The 15,213-nt window shown below is 40.9% G+C and overlaps 2 long non-coding RNA genes across 3 annotated transcripts; one reads left to right on the forward strand and one right to left on the reverse strand.

The window, feature by feature from the left end:
* Nucleotides 1-4,156: 4,156 nt before the first annotated feature.
* LOC115149994 (uncharacterized) lies at nucleotides 4,157-6,971 on the reverse strand. Its single transcript, XR_003867026.1, has 2 exons — nucleotides 6,296-6,971; nucleotides 4,157-4,832 (listed from the first exon to the last, which is right to left on the reverse strand). It is a non-coding gene; the product is annotated as an uncharacterized LOC115149994 (long non-coding RNA).
* A 14-nt stretch (nucleotides 6,972-6,985) lies between these two features.
* Nucleotides 6,986-8,453, forward strand: LOC115149995 (uncharacterized). 2 transcript variants are annotated; one of them, XR_003867027.1, is made up of 2 exons: nucleotides 6,986-7,146; nucleotides 8,197-8,453. It is a non-coding gene; the product is annotated as an uncharacterized LOC115149995 (long non-coding RNA). The 2 variants fall into 2 exon arrangements; XR_003867028.1 differs by lacking the exon at nucleotides 6,986-7,146 and adding an exon at nucleotides 7,332-7,875.
* The last annotated feature ends 6,760 nt before the right edge of the window (nucleotides 8,454-15,213 follow it).

Genomic DNA, 15,213 nt, shown 5'->3' on the forward strand with positions numbered 1-15,213 from the left:
GATCCTAGAAATGTTCCAGCTTATTACGTTATTTGTTTACATCCCTGTTAGTGAGCCAAGATAATCCATCCACCTGACATGGCATATCAAGAATCTGATTAAACAGCATGATCATGATCATTACACAGGTGCACCTTGTGCTGGGGACAATAAAAGGCCACTTTAAAATGTACAGTTTTGTGACACAACACAATGCCACAGTTGTCTCAAGTTTTAAAGCAGCGTGCAATTGACATGCTGACTGCAGGAATGTCCACCAGAGCTGTTGCCAGAGAATTTTATGTTCATTTCTCTACCATAAGCCGCCTCTAACGTTGTTTTGGAGAATTTGGCAGTAAGTCCAACCAGCCGCACAACCGCAGACCATGTTTATGGCATTGTGTGGGTGAGCGTTTTGCTGATGTCAAAGTTGTGAACAGAGTGCCAAATGGTGGCGATGGTGTTATTGTATGGGCAAGCATAAGCTACGTACAACAAACACAATTGCATTTTATCGATGGCAATTTGAACGCACAGAGATAGTGATGAGATCCTGACGAGATCCTGAGGTCCAATGTCGTGACATTTCAGCATGATAATGCACAACCTCATGTCGTAAGGATCTGTACACAATTCCTTGAAGCTGAAAATGTCCCTGTTCTTCCATGGCCTGCATACTCACCAGACCTGTCACCCATTGAGCATGTTTGGGATGCTCTGGATCTAAGTGTACGAGAGCATGTTCCAGTTCCTGCCAATATCCAGCAACTTCGCACAGCCATTGAAGAGGAGTGGGGCAACATTCTACAGGCCACAATCAACAGCCTGATCAACTCTATGCAAAGGAGATGTGTTGCGCTGCATGAGGCAAATGGTGGTCACAGCAGATACTGACTGGTTTTCTGATCCACACCCCTACTTAGTTTTTGTAAAGGTATCTGTGATCCACAGATGCTCATCTGTGTTCCCAGTCATGTGAAATCCATAGATTAGGGCCTAATGAATTTATTTTAATTTACTGATTTCCTTATATGAACTATAACTCAGTAAAATCTGGATAATTGTTGCATGTTGAGTTTATATTTTTGTTCAGTATATGTAGTTACAAGACCATGGTGCTTGCCTACGGAGCTGTGAGGGGAACGGCACCTCCGTACCTTCAGGCTCTGATCAGTCCCTACACCCAAAGAAGGGCACTGTGTTCATCCACCTCTGGCCTGCTCGCCTCCATACCTCTGAGGAAGCACAGTTCCCGCTCAGCCCAGTCAAAACTGTTCGCTGCTCTGGCACCCCAATGGTGGAACAAGCTCCCTCACGACGCCAGGACAGCGGAGTCAATCACCACCTTCCGGAGACACCTGAAACCCCACCTCTTTAAGGAATACCTGGGATAGGATAAAGTAATCCTCCACTGGATATCATAAGGTGAATGCACCAATTTGTAAGTCGCTCTGGATAAGAGCGTCTGCTAAATGACGTAAATGTAGTTATTTTCTATTTAGTTAATATCTATGTAGTTAATATCTATGTAGTTAATATCTGCGTACAGTTAATATCTATGTAGTTATTTTCTATGTACAGTATAATATCTATGTAGTTATTTTCTATGTACAGTATAATATCTATGTAGTTATTTTCTATGTACAGTATAATATCTATGTAGTTATTTTCTATGTACAGTATAATATCTATGTAGTTATTTTCTATGTACAGTATAATATCTATGTAGTTATTTTCTATGTACAGTTAATATCTATGTAGTTATTTTCTATGTACAGTTAATATCTATGTAGTTATTTTCTATGTACAGTTAATATCTATGTAGTTATTTTCTATGTACAGTATAATATCTATGTAGTTATTTTCTATGTACAGTATAATATCTATGTAGTTATTTTCTATGTACAGTATAATATCTATGTAGTTATTTTCTATGTACAGTATAATATCTATGTAGTTATTTTCTATGTATAGTATAATATCTATGTAGTTATTTTCTATGTATAGTATAATATCTATGTAGTTATTTTCTATGTACAGTATAATATCTATGTAGTTATTTTCTATGTACAGTATAATATCTATGTAGTTATTTTCTATGTACAGTTAATATCTATGTAGTTATTTTCTATGTACAGTTAATATCTATGTAGTTATTTTCTATGTACAGTATAATATCTATGTAGTTATTTTCTATGTACAGTATAATATCTATGTAGTTATTTTCTATGTACAGTATAATATCTATGTAGTTATTTTCTATGTACAGTATAATATCTATGTAGTTATTTTCTATGTACAGTATAATATCTATGTAGTTAATTTCTATGTACAGTTAATATCTATGTAGTTAATTTCTATGTATAGTATAATATCTATGTAGTTAATTTCTATGTATAGTATAATATCTATGTAGTTATTTTCTATGTACAGTTAATATCTATTTAGTTATTTTCTATGTACAGTATAATATCTATGTAGTTAATATCTATGTACAGTATAATATCTATGTAGTTATTTTCTATGTACAGTATAATATCTATGTAGTTATTTTCTATGTACAGTTAATATCTATTTAGTTATTTTCTATGTACAGTATAATATCTATGTAGTTAATATCTATGTACAGTATAATATCTATGTAGTTATTTTCTATGTACAGTATAATATCTATGTAGTTATTTTCTATGTACAGTTAATATCTATTTAGTTATTTTCTATGTACAGTTAATATCTATTTAGTTAATATCTATGTAGTTAATATCTATGTATAGTATAATATCTATGTAGTTATTTTCTATGTACAGTTAATATCTATTTAGTTAACATCTATGTAGTTAATAATATCCTCTTAAGGATCGGAGCCTTTTTCCAATTTGCCCATAAAATGACCCAAATCTACCTGCCTGTAGCTCAGGACCTGAAGCAAGGATATGCGTATTGTTGATACCATTTGAAAGGAAACACTTTGAAGTTTGTGGAAATGTGAAATGAATGTAGGAGAATATAACACATTAGATCTGGTAAAAGAAAATACAAAGCAAAAAAAAATGGAACAAAAACAACATTTTGAAAACATCATCTTTGAAATGCAAGAGAAAGGCCATAAAAATCACGAGTTCAGGCACAATTTAGATTTTGGCCAACAGCAGTGTGTGTGCAAAGTTTGACTGATTCAGTGAAGCATTACATTACTACACTATAGTTTGTATCATGTCTGCCAGGAGTTTGCCCAAATGTGCAAAATTGGTAAATCGATACATTCAAGTACATAACTATAGAGAAGGTACAAAAATTATATGGTAATATATTTTTTTAGTTTACACACTCCCAGGAAGGTCATACATGATGGATGATTAGCTTCCCTACAGAAAAAAAACACGAACCTTCATACATCTAGATGGCCGGGTGGGGTAGTTGTGGGGCCAAAGACAGCAGGGGTTCAAACCGTAATACCCAGTTCCTATATTTGAATATAAAAATGTATTTTATAAAACTATACTACATTTTTATCTCTGGGACCCTCAGGATGACAAATCAGTGCAAGATTACTGAATGTAAGTACATTATTTTCCTTCAGAGGTGAATGTATCAAATCAGTTGCCATGATTAAAGTTGTTGTCGTGCACTCTCCTCAATTAATAGCATCGTATTTAATCACTGTAATAGCTATAGTAAATTGGCCATTCCAGTTAGATTAACAAGAATTTAAGATTTCTGCACATACAAGACACGTCTATGTCCTGGAAAGTTGTCTGTTACTTACTGGGGGGCAGGTAGCCTAGTGGTTAGAGCATTGGACTTGTAACCAAAAGGTTGCAAGATCAAATCCCAGAGCTGACAAGGTAAAAACCTGTCGTTCTGCCTCTGAACAAGGCAATTAACCCACTGTTCCTAGGCCGTCATTGAAAATAAGAATTTGTTCTTAACTGACTTGCCTAGTTAAATAAAAGGTCAAGATAAAAATTCTACTCACATTAGCAACAACCATCCCGATATAGGGACACTGATCGTGTAGGAGGTTTTAATATCTATGTACAGTTAATATCTATGTATTTAATACCCATGTATTTTCTATGTACAGTTAATATCTACATATTACAGCCACTATCCAGGGTCAGCAGCAATAGTTGTTCAATATTACAAACTGTGATGGATAATGTCTACAACACAAATGGGCAAAGATATAGATTGGTTTAATTTACACATATGAAAACATGTGCCACAACAGTGCACTTAAGCAGTTTACAATCCAGAAAACAGAATGTCAGTGCAGCTTACAAAAATAGAAACATATTGATAAAAACAATCAATGTAAAGATCTACCCCATCTAGTGTCCACTGAACAGCCTAAGACCTACCCCATCTAGTGTCCACTGAACAGCCTAAGACCTACCCCATCTAGTGTCCACTGAACAGCCTAAGACCTACCCCATCTAGTGTCCACTGAACAGCCTAAGACCTACCCCATCTAGTGTCCACTGAACAGCCTAAGACCTACCCCATCTAGTGTCCACTGAACAGCCTAAGACCTACCCCATCTAGTGTCCACTGAACAGCCTAAGACCTACCCCATCTAGTGTCCACTGAACAGCCTAAGACCTACTCCATCTAGTGTCCACTGAACAGCCTAAGACCTACTCCATCTAGTGTCCACTGAACAGCCGAAGACTTCAGTTTGCTGAAACAGTATCCAGGGTCGTATGCATAAATGCACACAAGAGTTTCAGTCTATTTTCTTCTGTTTAGTGACTGTCCTGCGCTGGTCACCGGAGGTCTGTTGTGGTAGGGTGGAGACTCAGGGTGGAGCTTAATGTCCAAGTTGAGTCGTTGTGAAGACACCGTGACAGGATCTGTGTGTAAAATGAATTCAAACATAAATCATATTGTAAAGTTACTATTACACACACACACACACACACACACACACACACACACACACACTGCATTGGTTGAAACAAATGCAACATAAAATGTAAATTCACAAATGCTTCGCAACATGTCACAGTCGACAACCCCATCCCTGGCCCTCTTCCCCCAGCAGCAGGGAAAAGGGTCTCCGCTGGGGGTTACCAGGTGAAAGGCTACACCTGGCCCTCTTCCCCCAGTAGCAGGGAAAAGGGTCTCCGCTGGGGGTTACCAGGTGAAAGGCTGCACCTGGCCCTCTTCCCCCAGTAGCAGGGAAAAGGGTCTCCGCTGGGGGTTACCAGGTGAAAGGCTGCACCTGGCCCTCTTCCCCCAGTAGCAGGGAAAAGGGTCTCCGCTGGGGGTTACCAGGTGAAAGGCTACACCTGGCCCTCTTCCCCCAGTAGCAGGTTAAAGGGTCTCCGCTGGGGACTGGTTACCAGGTGAAAGGCTGCACCTGGCCCTCTTCCCCCAGCAGCAGGGAAAAGGGTCTCCGCTGGGGGTTACCAGGTGAAAGGCTGCACCTGGCCCTCTTCCCCCAGCAGCAGGGAAAAGGGTCTCCGCTGGGGGTTACCAGGTGAAAGGCTGCACCTGGCCCTCTTCCCCCAGTAGCAGGGAAAAGGGTCTCCGCTGGGGGTTACCAGGTGAAAGGCTGCACCTGGCCCTCTTCCCCCAGCAGCAGGTTAAAGGGTCTCCGCTGGGGACTGGTTACCAGGTGAAAGGCTGCACCTTCTGGACCAAAAGCTGTACTTTGACATCCCCATAGACATGTACAGGACGTTATTTTGCTCTAAACCCCCTGGAGACGATGCTTATCTCCTACACAAATCGACAGATAGCAGACATACATGTTTTGATACAAAATGTTAACAAAAAAAGTTAACTAAGCTAGAAAGTCACAATTTCCTAGTTCGTGAACCAGTCTTTTTTTTTTTTTAGCTATAATTCCACAACTTCACTCCTGTTATGCTCAAATTAATCACTAGATGACATTTGTGATGTAGCTGAAATTAAATGTTATTTTGTCGCATACACATATTTAGCAGACACCCCCCCCCCTCCTCCCAAACGGTAGGGCTGCAGGATATGGTTAAAACATCTAATAGCGTTTTAGTTTTTAACCAAATATTGCGATTTAGACCATGATTTGGGTGAAACCATGAATTTGATGACGTATGCTTCTAGCCTGTTCTGAAGCCTCAGAGAGAGATATATATATTTATATGCTTTTTTTTAAAGGCGGCAAAACATGTTGGTTTGAAATGGGTACTAATGGAAACACGGAACGAAAACATGGAACATTTCTGACCATTAAAAAAAATATTGAAAAAAACCTCACTTTCATCATTAGGGACATAGTGAATAAATGAAACATGAAAAATGCTAGTAATTTTCTAAACAATTACTTTACCTGTTGACATGTAGCCCCCATTGTTTTCTGTCTGTGCTGCATGGTCTGTGTATTCCTGGAAATAAATATCCAATTCCATGCTTCTGCGTGTCGTTCTCCTCTCCGAGTGAATGAGAGGCTCAGACCCAGACTTCATGTCGTTGAAAACGGACTCCAGCTACTGACCACCCCGCACTGTCCATCCAGCGGTGGACGAGGAGGCGCTACAAGCACATTTTCTGGCGCAATTTCTACAGACTTCATGATTGGAAGAATGAGTCTGTCAAATCAAATTTGATTGGGTCACATACATGCTCTGTAGTTTATATATCCCAGCTACACTTGAGTAGGAAGTGCATCCATCTCAGAAACAAAAGGACAACTAGACTTCACTTTTTCCTTCATTCACCACATATTTCATCTGATGGGCATCAGTCACTCCAGAAATATTTTTAATCTCTGAAACATCTTGACGTTTCGCCAGATCGAGGTATACGTTAAAATCGCTATGCAGTTTTTACTTGGAAAAAGTTGCTGCATTCAAATCAAATACGAACTCGGAAGAATAGGAGGTAAAATCTTGACGTCAGTCAACTTCAAATTGAAAAGTCGGAACTCTAGAAAGAACAAATAAGCCCGATTCCCGAGTTGGATGACTGTTCAAATCGATTTTCCCCCAGTCGGAGCTCGTTTTTTTCCCGAGTTCCCAGTTTTGTTTTTAAACACACTGAAGTCGGAGATTTAGGTTCCCAGTTGTTTTGAACACAGCATTAATTTGAGGGGAAAAAACTGACAGTGACGATTTTAAGACAGCGACCGATGACGCAATTCATCAGCGACATAAATACACGTCGAGGCGTGACTTAACATGGGTAGGGTAATTAGCTTAATTTTGGTGGTATCCTAAGCAAAGTGACGCTTTTTTTGTTTGTTTGTTTGTCATTTCAATAAACGTTTTCAGCAGCCTCACGTTTCGTTATTAACATAGCCAACTTGGCTGTTACAACAACAAATTATTTACATGTGCCACTAATCTGTTACGCGGCGTACTAACACTGACAGAGAAGCTGTCCCATACTTACGCCACCGTTTGTTTACCCCTAGTATTTTTGTTGTTGTTGCCAAATAGCTGACTAACGAGATAAATTAATATCGATCTAATCATCTAGTTTTAGATATGTCAAGTAACTACGTCCATTCTGTGCCTGCCCTTGAACGATCGAGGTATTTACAAAAGTAGATTCTTATCGGCTTGCCTGTATGTCCTTTCAACTTCCTGGAGACCAGCTGGGGAGACAAACCTACCAAAATGCCCAAAGTAGTCTATGTTGACATCAACACCACTTTGGTGGAATCTCCAGATTTGCATAACTATCCAAATGCAGAATAATATTACAGCTGTAACTTGGTCGGATACAGCTCACTAGTCCTTACTACAAGCTAACTAGCAATATTTATGCAATACACATAGTTAGTTAGATACACACAAGTGTGAGCGATTTACCGGTGATGAAGTATTAAGAACACAGAAATGTATCGAGTAACCGCAGCCCAAAGCTTTTCATCATCATCATCGCGGCGTAATAGCCTGAAACCATGAGGTTCGTCTAACCTGGTCCTTGGGCAGTATTATCCTACTGTTGTTCAAACAATAGTTTGCTTGATTATGTATGGAGCCATAGATTTCTAACATAATCATTAGAAAATTAATAATTCACCTGCTAAAGACCTAGTAACTGACATAAATCCCTTGATTTGTTGATCACCCAGTTAGATCAGAAATTTTAATGTAAGCACGACTGAAGGCTGAAAATAATTTGATTAGCTTTCACATTGACTGTATTCTGTGAATCTGTACTGCCCTTTGATTAATGTAAAACCCCTATCTAAACCATTTACAATTGTCTGTCTCCACTCTCCAGGCTGCAATCCACTCCCAGTTAGATGGGGTTTGTCCAGGCCTCCATCAGCTCCACAATGCCCTGGGGGACGGGAAGGACATCCAGGACTCCCTGGCAGAAGTCCGCAATGACTGGAGACAGGATCAACACCATTGAGAACTCAAAGGACGTAAATATGCTTGGATGCAACACAGTCAGCTTGCTTCAGCCGTGGAGAACCTGAATAATATATTTTCATGTACACTACATGACCAAATATATGTGAACACCCCTTCAAATGAGTGGTTTCGGGTTATTTCAGCCACACCCGTTGCTGACAGGTGTATAAAATCGAGCACACCGCCATGCAATCTCCATAGACAAACATTGACAGTAGAATGGCCTTAGTGAAGAGCTCAGTGACTTTCAACGTGGCACCGTCATAGGATGCCACTTTTCCAACAAGTTAGTTTGTCGAATTTCTGCCCTGATAGAGCTGCCCCGGTTGACTGTAAGTCTAGGAGCAACAATGGCTCAGCCACGAAGTGCTTGGCCAGGCTGTATTACAACCGGCCGTGATTGGGAGTCCCATAGGGCGGCGCACAATTGGCCCAGCATGGTCCGGGTTTGGCCGGTGTAGGCCGTCATTTTAAATAGTAATTTGTTCTTAACTGACTTGCCTAGTTAAATAAAAAATTAAAACGACTAGTGTTGAAGCGCTGAAAAAGCGTCTGTTCTCTGTTCCATCACTCACTACCGAGTTCCAAACTGCCTCTGGAAGCAACGTCAACACAATAACTGTTCATCGGGATCTTCATGAAATGGGTTTCCATGGCCGAGCAGACGCACACAAGCCGAAGATCACCATACGCAATGCCAAGAGTTCTCTGGGGTGATGGATCACACTTCACCATCTGGCAGTCCGTTTGGCGGATACCAGGAGAACACTACCTGCCCCAATGCACAGTGCCAACTGTAAAGTTTGGCGGAGGAGGAATAATAATCTGAGGCTTTTTTTCAAGGTTCGGGCTAAGCCCCTTAGTTCCAGTGAAGGGAAAATTTAACTACTTTTGTATATATACGGTAGTCCCTCACTGATTCTAGATGACCTGACAACCAACAATATTGTTTCCCTCCTCATCTGGGTTCTCAATTAATACTTACAGAAGTAAGTATGTACTGCCCTCTCTGTGACTTATGTAGAGGGCCCTGTGTTTTGGTTTCTCATGTCACGTGACCAGGATTTGAACCAGGGCCATATACATGAGTCACAGAGAGGGCCGTACAGACTTACTTTTGTAAGGACCTAGGTGAGGAGGGACACGACTGTGTTATTATGGAACTAGTTCAAGCCACTGTCAGCTAAAAAATACATCAATTCAAATGCTATATACCCGTTGATTATGGCTTATACCAGGTGTCTTTAACATTTTAACCAGATTTCAAATACCAACATTCTTCTCTTCCTCTGCTCCTTAATGTACAATAGAAAGTAGTGCACAATGTTGTCAACTCTTCCCCTGGTCCTTAGTGTACAATAGAAAGTAGTGCACAATGTTGTCAACTCTTCCCCTGGTCCTTAGTGTACAATAGAAAGTAGTGCACAATGTTGTCAACTCTTCCCCTGGTCCTTAGTGTACAATAGAAAGTAGTGCGCAATGTTGTCAACTCTTCCTCTGGTCCTTAGTGTACAATAGAAAGTAGTGCACAATGTTGTCAACTCTTCCCCTGGTCCTTAGTGTACAAGTTGTTTGGTTGTCTTCAATGAAGTATGCAGAATTACCGGCACGCTACCCCTTGGCTGATCTATGACAGGGAGTTTGAGGACAGTGAACGTGACACAAACGGAACAAAATGGGGAGAAACCAACCTGAATTTTTCCAAGAGAAACTCTATTTGCTTCTTAAATGGTTTCCTGGTGCATGTAGGATCTTCTGGGCCTTTTCCAGTCATAGAGGACAAAACCTGCAGCTGTGCACCTCACTGACAACCTCTACTGAATTATGGGTAGGATATGGTGGTAGTACTTCAGGGGGAGTTGGTGGTGCGGAGGGCCTAGTAGATCAGAATGAAGCCCTTATTGGTTGTCACTGGCAAATACTGTCCTACACCCTGATTGTAGGAAGGTGGTGAAACATTACGGTACTAAAATCTATAGACAAATTGCTTGTAACAGAGTAATAACACATTACTGGGGTTAGTGTTTTCATGTTAGGCTCACCGATCTTCCCCAAAGATTGTAAATTAACCCCTTTTTAAGTGTATTCCTAGCACAGGAGGTTGGTGGCACCGTAATTTGGGAGAATGGGCTCGTGGTAATGACTGGCGCGACATCAGTGGAATTGGTATCAAATACATGGTTTCCAGGCGTTGGATGCCATTCCATTTGCTCCGTTCCAGACATTATGTGCCGTCCTCCTGTGATACCTATATTATAATGACAGGCAAATGGGTCAACATGGCCCAGTTCTCACTGTATACAACAGGCTGCCCCACTTCAAGAAACTTTTGGAATGAACTTGATTTGTCACGTCCTGACCAGTATAGGGGTTATTTGTTATTGTAGTTTGGTCAGGACGTGGCAGGGGGTGTTTGTTTAGTGTGTTTCGTTTATGTTTTCTATTTCTATGTGGGTTTTCTAGTTTGTCTATTTCTGTTAGTTTTGGGAACGACCTCCAATTAGAAGCAGCTGGTTGTCATTGCTTCTAATTGGAGGCCATATTTAAGTGGGTTTATTTTTCTCTTGTGTTTGTGGGTGGTTGTTCCATGTATAGTCTTAGTACCTTACAGGACTGGGTTTCATCGTGCTTTTGTTCAGTGTTCATTTCTTTAATAAATCAAGAAAATGATTCACATCCCTGCGGCAGTTTGGTCCGATCATTACGACGTTTCTGACATGATTGTACTGAAATATTTGAATATCAACCGATAGCTGGAAAAACCTTCACTATCTGAATGTCTCAGTCACACTACATGAGAGATGGCAGGAGGGCTATAGGATAAATGGGGGGAGAAGGAGGAATGCAACTAGAAATACAGAGTTTGTTAGTTTGAACTCTGCTTACAGTTGTTACCTGCAGTCTTGACAGAAATATAGATTTGACAGTGATAAGCAATACATTGATAGCTCTAAAAGATCTGCAATAATTCAGTCTTTTTAGGATAAAATCTTTATTTCACAATAACGGTGAGGAATTCTTAGATTATCATAATATACTTGACGAAAGCATACACTGTTAACATTCATGTGTTCGTTGTGTTGGGTAATTGCGACCAACAATGTCAGCAGGGTGGTGATTTTTTTATTTTTTTTTAATGTTACCTTCCCTCCATTCGATGTGTCTGCATTACATTTTTGACAGGTTCATTTAAGTCTGATTTTGAACACCACGGCTACGGCAGTGAAGGAGTCACGCAGCCGATCAGTCCACTCAGCCTGGAGGAGAACAGAGATGGGACAGACAAACTGTAACAGCAATATACATTACAATACACACCAATAACAGTATCAGTGACAATAACAGTGAAAAGGTGGCTTAATTTCATCAAAAATCTTAAATTATTGGCTGAAATTGACAATAGTTCACATTTTATTTGTCACATGCTTCGGAAACAGGTGTGGAGTAACTGAAATGCTTACTGGTCCTTTCCAACAATACAGAGAGAAAGAAAATGGAAAAATAACAGAACTTAAACATCGAATCCCCGAGCCAACAAGATAAAAATCTGCCGTTCTACCCCTGGGCAAGGCGGTTAACCCCCCAACAACTCCTCCCCGGGCGCCAATGACGTGGATGTTGATTAAGGCAGAAAATAACAGCTTTCTATGGTCAGGACGTGACAGGGAGTCCCATAGGGCGGTGGACAATTGGCCCAGCGTCGTCCGGGGTAGGCCGTCATTGTAAATATGAATTTGCTCGTAACTGACTTGCCTTATTTGAGCTGTTCTTGTCATAGCATGATTTGGTAAATCCATATCTTCTGTATATCACCCGTACCTCGTCACAACACAACTGATTAGCTCAAACGCATTAAAAAGGGAAAAGAAATCCACAAATTAACTTTTAGTAAGGCACACCTGTTAATTGAAATGCATTCAAGATGACTAGCTCATGAAGCTGGTTGAGAGAACGCAAAGCTGTCATCAAGGCAAAGGGTGGCTACTTTGAAGAATCTCAAATAAAAAATATATATCCTTGGTTACTATATGATTCCATATGTGATATTTCATAGTGTTGATGTCTTCACAATTATTCTACAATGTACAAAATAACGAAAAACCTTTTGAAAGAGTAGATTCGTCCAAATGTTTGACTGGTACTTTTATATAGGATTTTTTTTTGTGTCAGAAATGATATTTACATTTATTTGAATTTTTTTTACATTTTAGTCATTTAGCAGACACTCTTATCCAGAGTGACTTACAGTAGTGAATGCATACATTTCATGCACTTTTTTTTTGTACTGGCCCCCCTGTGGGAATTGAACCCACAACCCTGGCGTTGCACACACCATGCTCTACCAACTGAGCCACAGGGAAGGCCTAATCATGCAATAACCATCAAATTGAATTAAACTTGGAGTCACGCTATATGACTCAGGGGAAACAATGCAGTTTATTAGTCTACAGATGAAATAAATGATGAACTTCACAGGGTGGTGAACGATGATCAAGTTGGTGCTTCTTTCCAATAAATGATTGATGCTTGACTGCCATTTGACAAATACAAATATTCTCACTCTTTAGTTATATCCTTAATAATGTCATGTAGACTAGCCTAACCTAACCACACTGTATCTGCCAGTTGTTGGCTAGAGTGTATGTGCCAAGACCAGAGTAGGCATATTTACATTTAACGCAACAGTTTTTTTTACAAAACTATTGGTACAGTTGAAAATGCTATGGAAACACATATTTAAAAAAAATGTTTTATTCAGTCTAGTCTGACTCCTGAGATGTCTGAACAACAGAACAAGTTGTTCATTTCACTATAGTCCCAGTCGTTGGATCCTTGTCCTCTTCTTGAAGTCATGAATGAAATCGTGCAACTGGTGATCGAATTCCTCCCAGAGTTTTGGCAATAGTTTATTTATGAAATCAGCTACAGATGCCGGGACGGGGACGGGGGACGGGACGGGACGGGGGGGGGACAGGGGGTCTGTGGAGAGCAGTATGCATGGTGAGGAGGAAAGAGGAAGAGGGGGGGATTAGAGGAGAGTCTGTGGAGAGCAGTATGCATGGTGAGGAGGAAGAGTAAGAGGGGGGGTTAGAGGAGAGTCTGTGGAGAGCAGTATGTGAGTGTAACCGATGTGAAATGGCTAGTTAGTTAGCGGTGGTGCGCGCTAATAGCGTTTCAATCGGTGACGTCACTCGCTCTGAGACTTGAAGTAGGGCCGCGGCTTTTGTGGCGCGATGGGTAACGATGCTTCGCGGGGTGTCAGTTGTTGATGTGTGCAAGGGTCCCTGGTTCGAGCCCGGGTTGGGGCGAAGAGAGGGACGGAACCTGCACTGTTACATGAGGAGGGAAGAGGAAGAGGGGGGATTAGAGGAGAGTCTGTGGAGAGCAGTATGCATGGTGAGGAGGGAAGAGGGGAAATGGGATCAGAGTAAATGAGGAGAGTTTCAAATTATTTACCTCTGGGACAAGCTGCTGGCTCAGTGCATGACGTTCTCCAGATTTTTTAGATCTGTCTTCAATCGTTTGCAATGTCTTTGCCAGTGATGTGTCAAGGGCTGAGTCTGCAGCTCTTTCCTCCCCTTCTCACACCCCTGCTACTACTGCTGCTGCTCTGTGGCATCACTGAGGAGCAAGCAAGTGGAGTAGGTCTTGGAGATGGGCCCAGGATAGGGCTTCCCAGGGCCTGCATGGAGATGGTTTTCCATTCTGCACTGCAGCTCAGTGCAGGAGATGGATGATGACCAGTAAGTGCTGTGGGCTGGTGAACAGGCAGTGCTGGGTGACAGAAAAAAAGAAACTGGTGTCTCCATTCGATGGTGTTTGTGTTTTGTAAAAGAAAAAAAAGTAGAGGACTATTTAATACACATATCCAAACCAAACACAACGATCAAAGAAAAACATATCTAATATCATTAACCAAGACTACCATAGACTAGCTAGCTATAATGCTGCAAGTGTTTGAGCAGAGTTGAGTAGGTCTGGTATAGCTACTCAACTCTGCTCAAACGTTTCACTCATTTTAGCTAGCTGGACCTTCCTACCGAACTTTGACTTCAGTGTTACCAATTTCGGAAGCTCCTGATTTTCTTTCTCTGACAAAATGATGTTTGATCAAGAAGTTGTAAAGACTGTGGCAATGAACACAACAAAAACCACTACCATTTCTTCACTAGCATCACTTGTTTTCTCAATTATTTTAATCACCCCGTATAGGAGATTTGATTGACCGCTCTAACTTTTGCCAACTCAATCTCCTTCACCCTTACAGGTCACTCCAGGAACTCAGGATCATGATCCCCACCACAATTACAACACTGTTGTCCTTCTACACACCGTTCTTCAGTGTATTCTGTTCATTGGGCTCCCAAGTGGCACAGCGGTCTAAGGCACTACATCTCAGTTCAAGAGGTGTCCACTACAGTCTCTGGTTCAAATCCAGGCTGTATCACATCTGGTTGTGAGTGGGAGTCCCATAGGGCGGCGGGTTTGGCATCCTGGTTTGGCCGGGAAAGGCTGTCATTGTAAATAAGAATTTGTTCTTTTAACTGACTTGCCTACTTAAATAAAGGTTACATTTAAATAAAAAAACTGCACACACTTGAAACATGGCCAAATCCTTTACAATTCTTACACTGCAGTGGTTTGGGGACAAAGCTTTTATGGCATATCTTACATAACCAAGACCAACGGACTTTCTTAATTTCATCCATTCACACAGCGGATCAGAGGCCGGGCACCAACCACACAAGGAATTCTCTTCAGGGATTCAATCTGAACATCCGTCGTCACCCCTGAGATGACTCCTTTGACAGGTGCTCTACTCCGAAGTTCAAAACTTCTATCGTCCGGATTCTTTTGAGACCAACTGCAATATTCCTCT

This window comes from Salmo trutta, chromosome 16 (assembly GCF_901001165.1).
Source record: "Salmo trutta chromosome 16, fSalTru1.1, whole genome shotgun sequence".
Classification (NCBI taxonomy): domain Eukaryota; kingdom Metazoa; phylum Chordata; class Actinopteri; order Salmoniformes; family Salmonidae; genus Salmo; species Salmo trutta.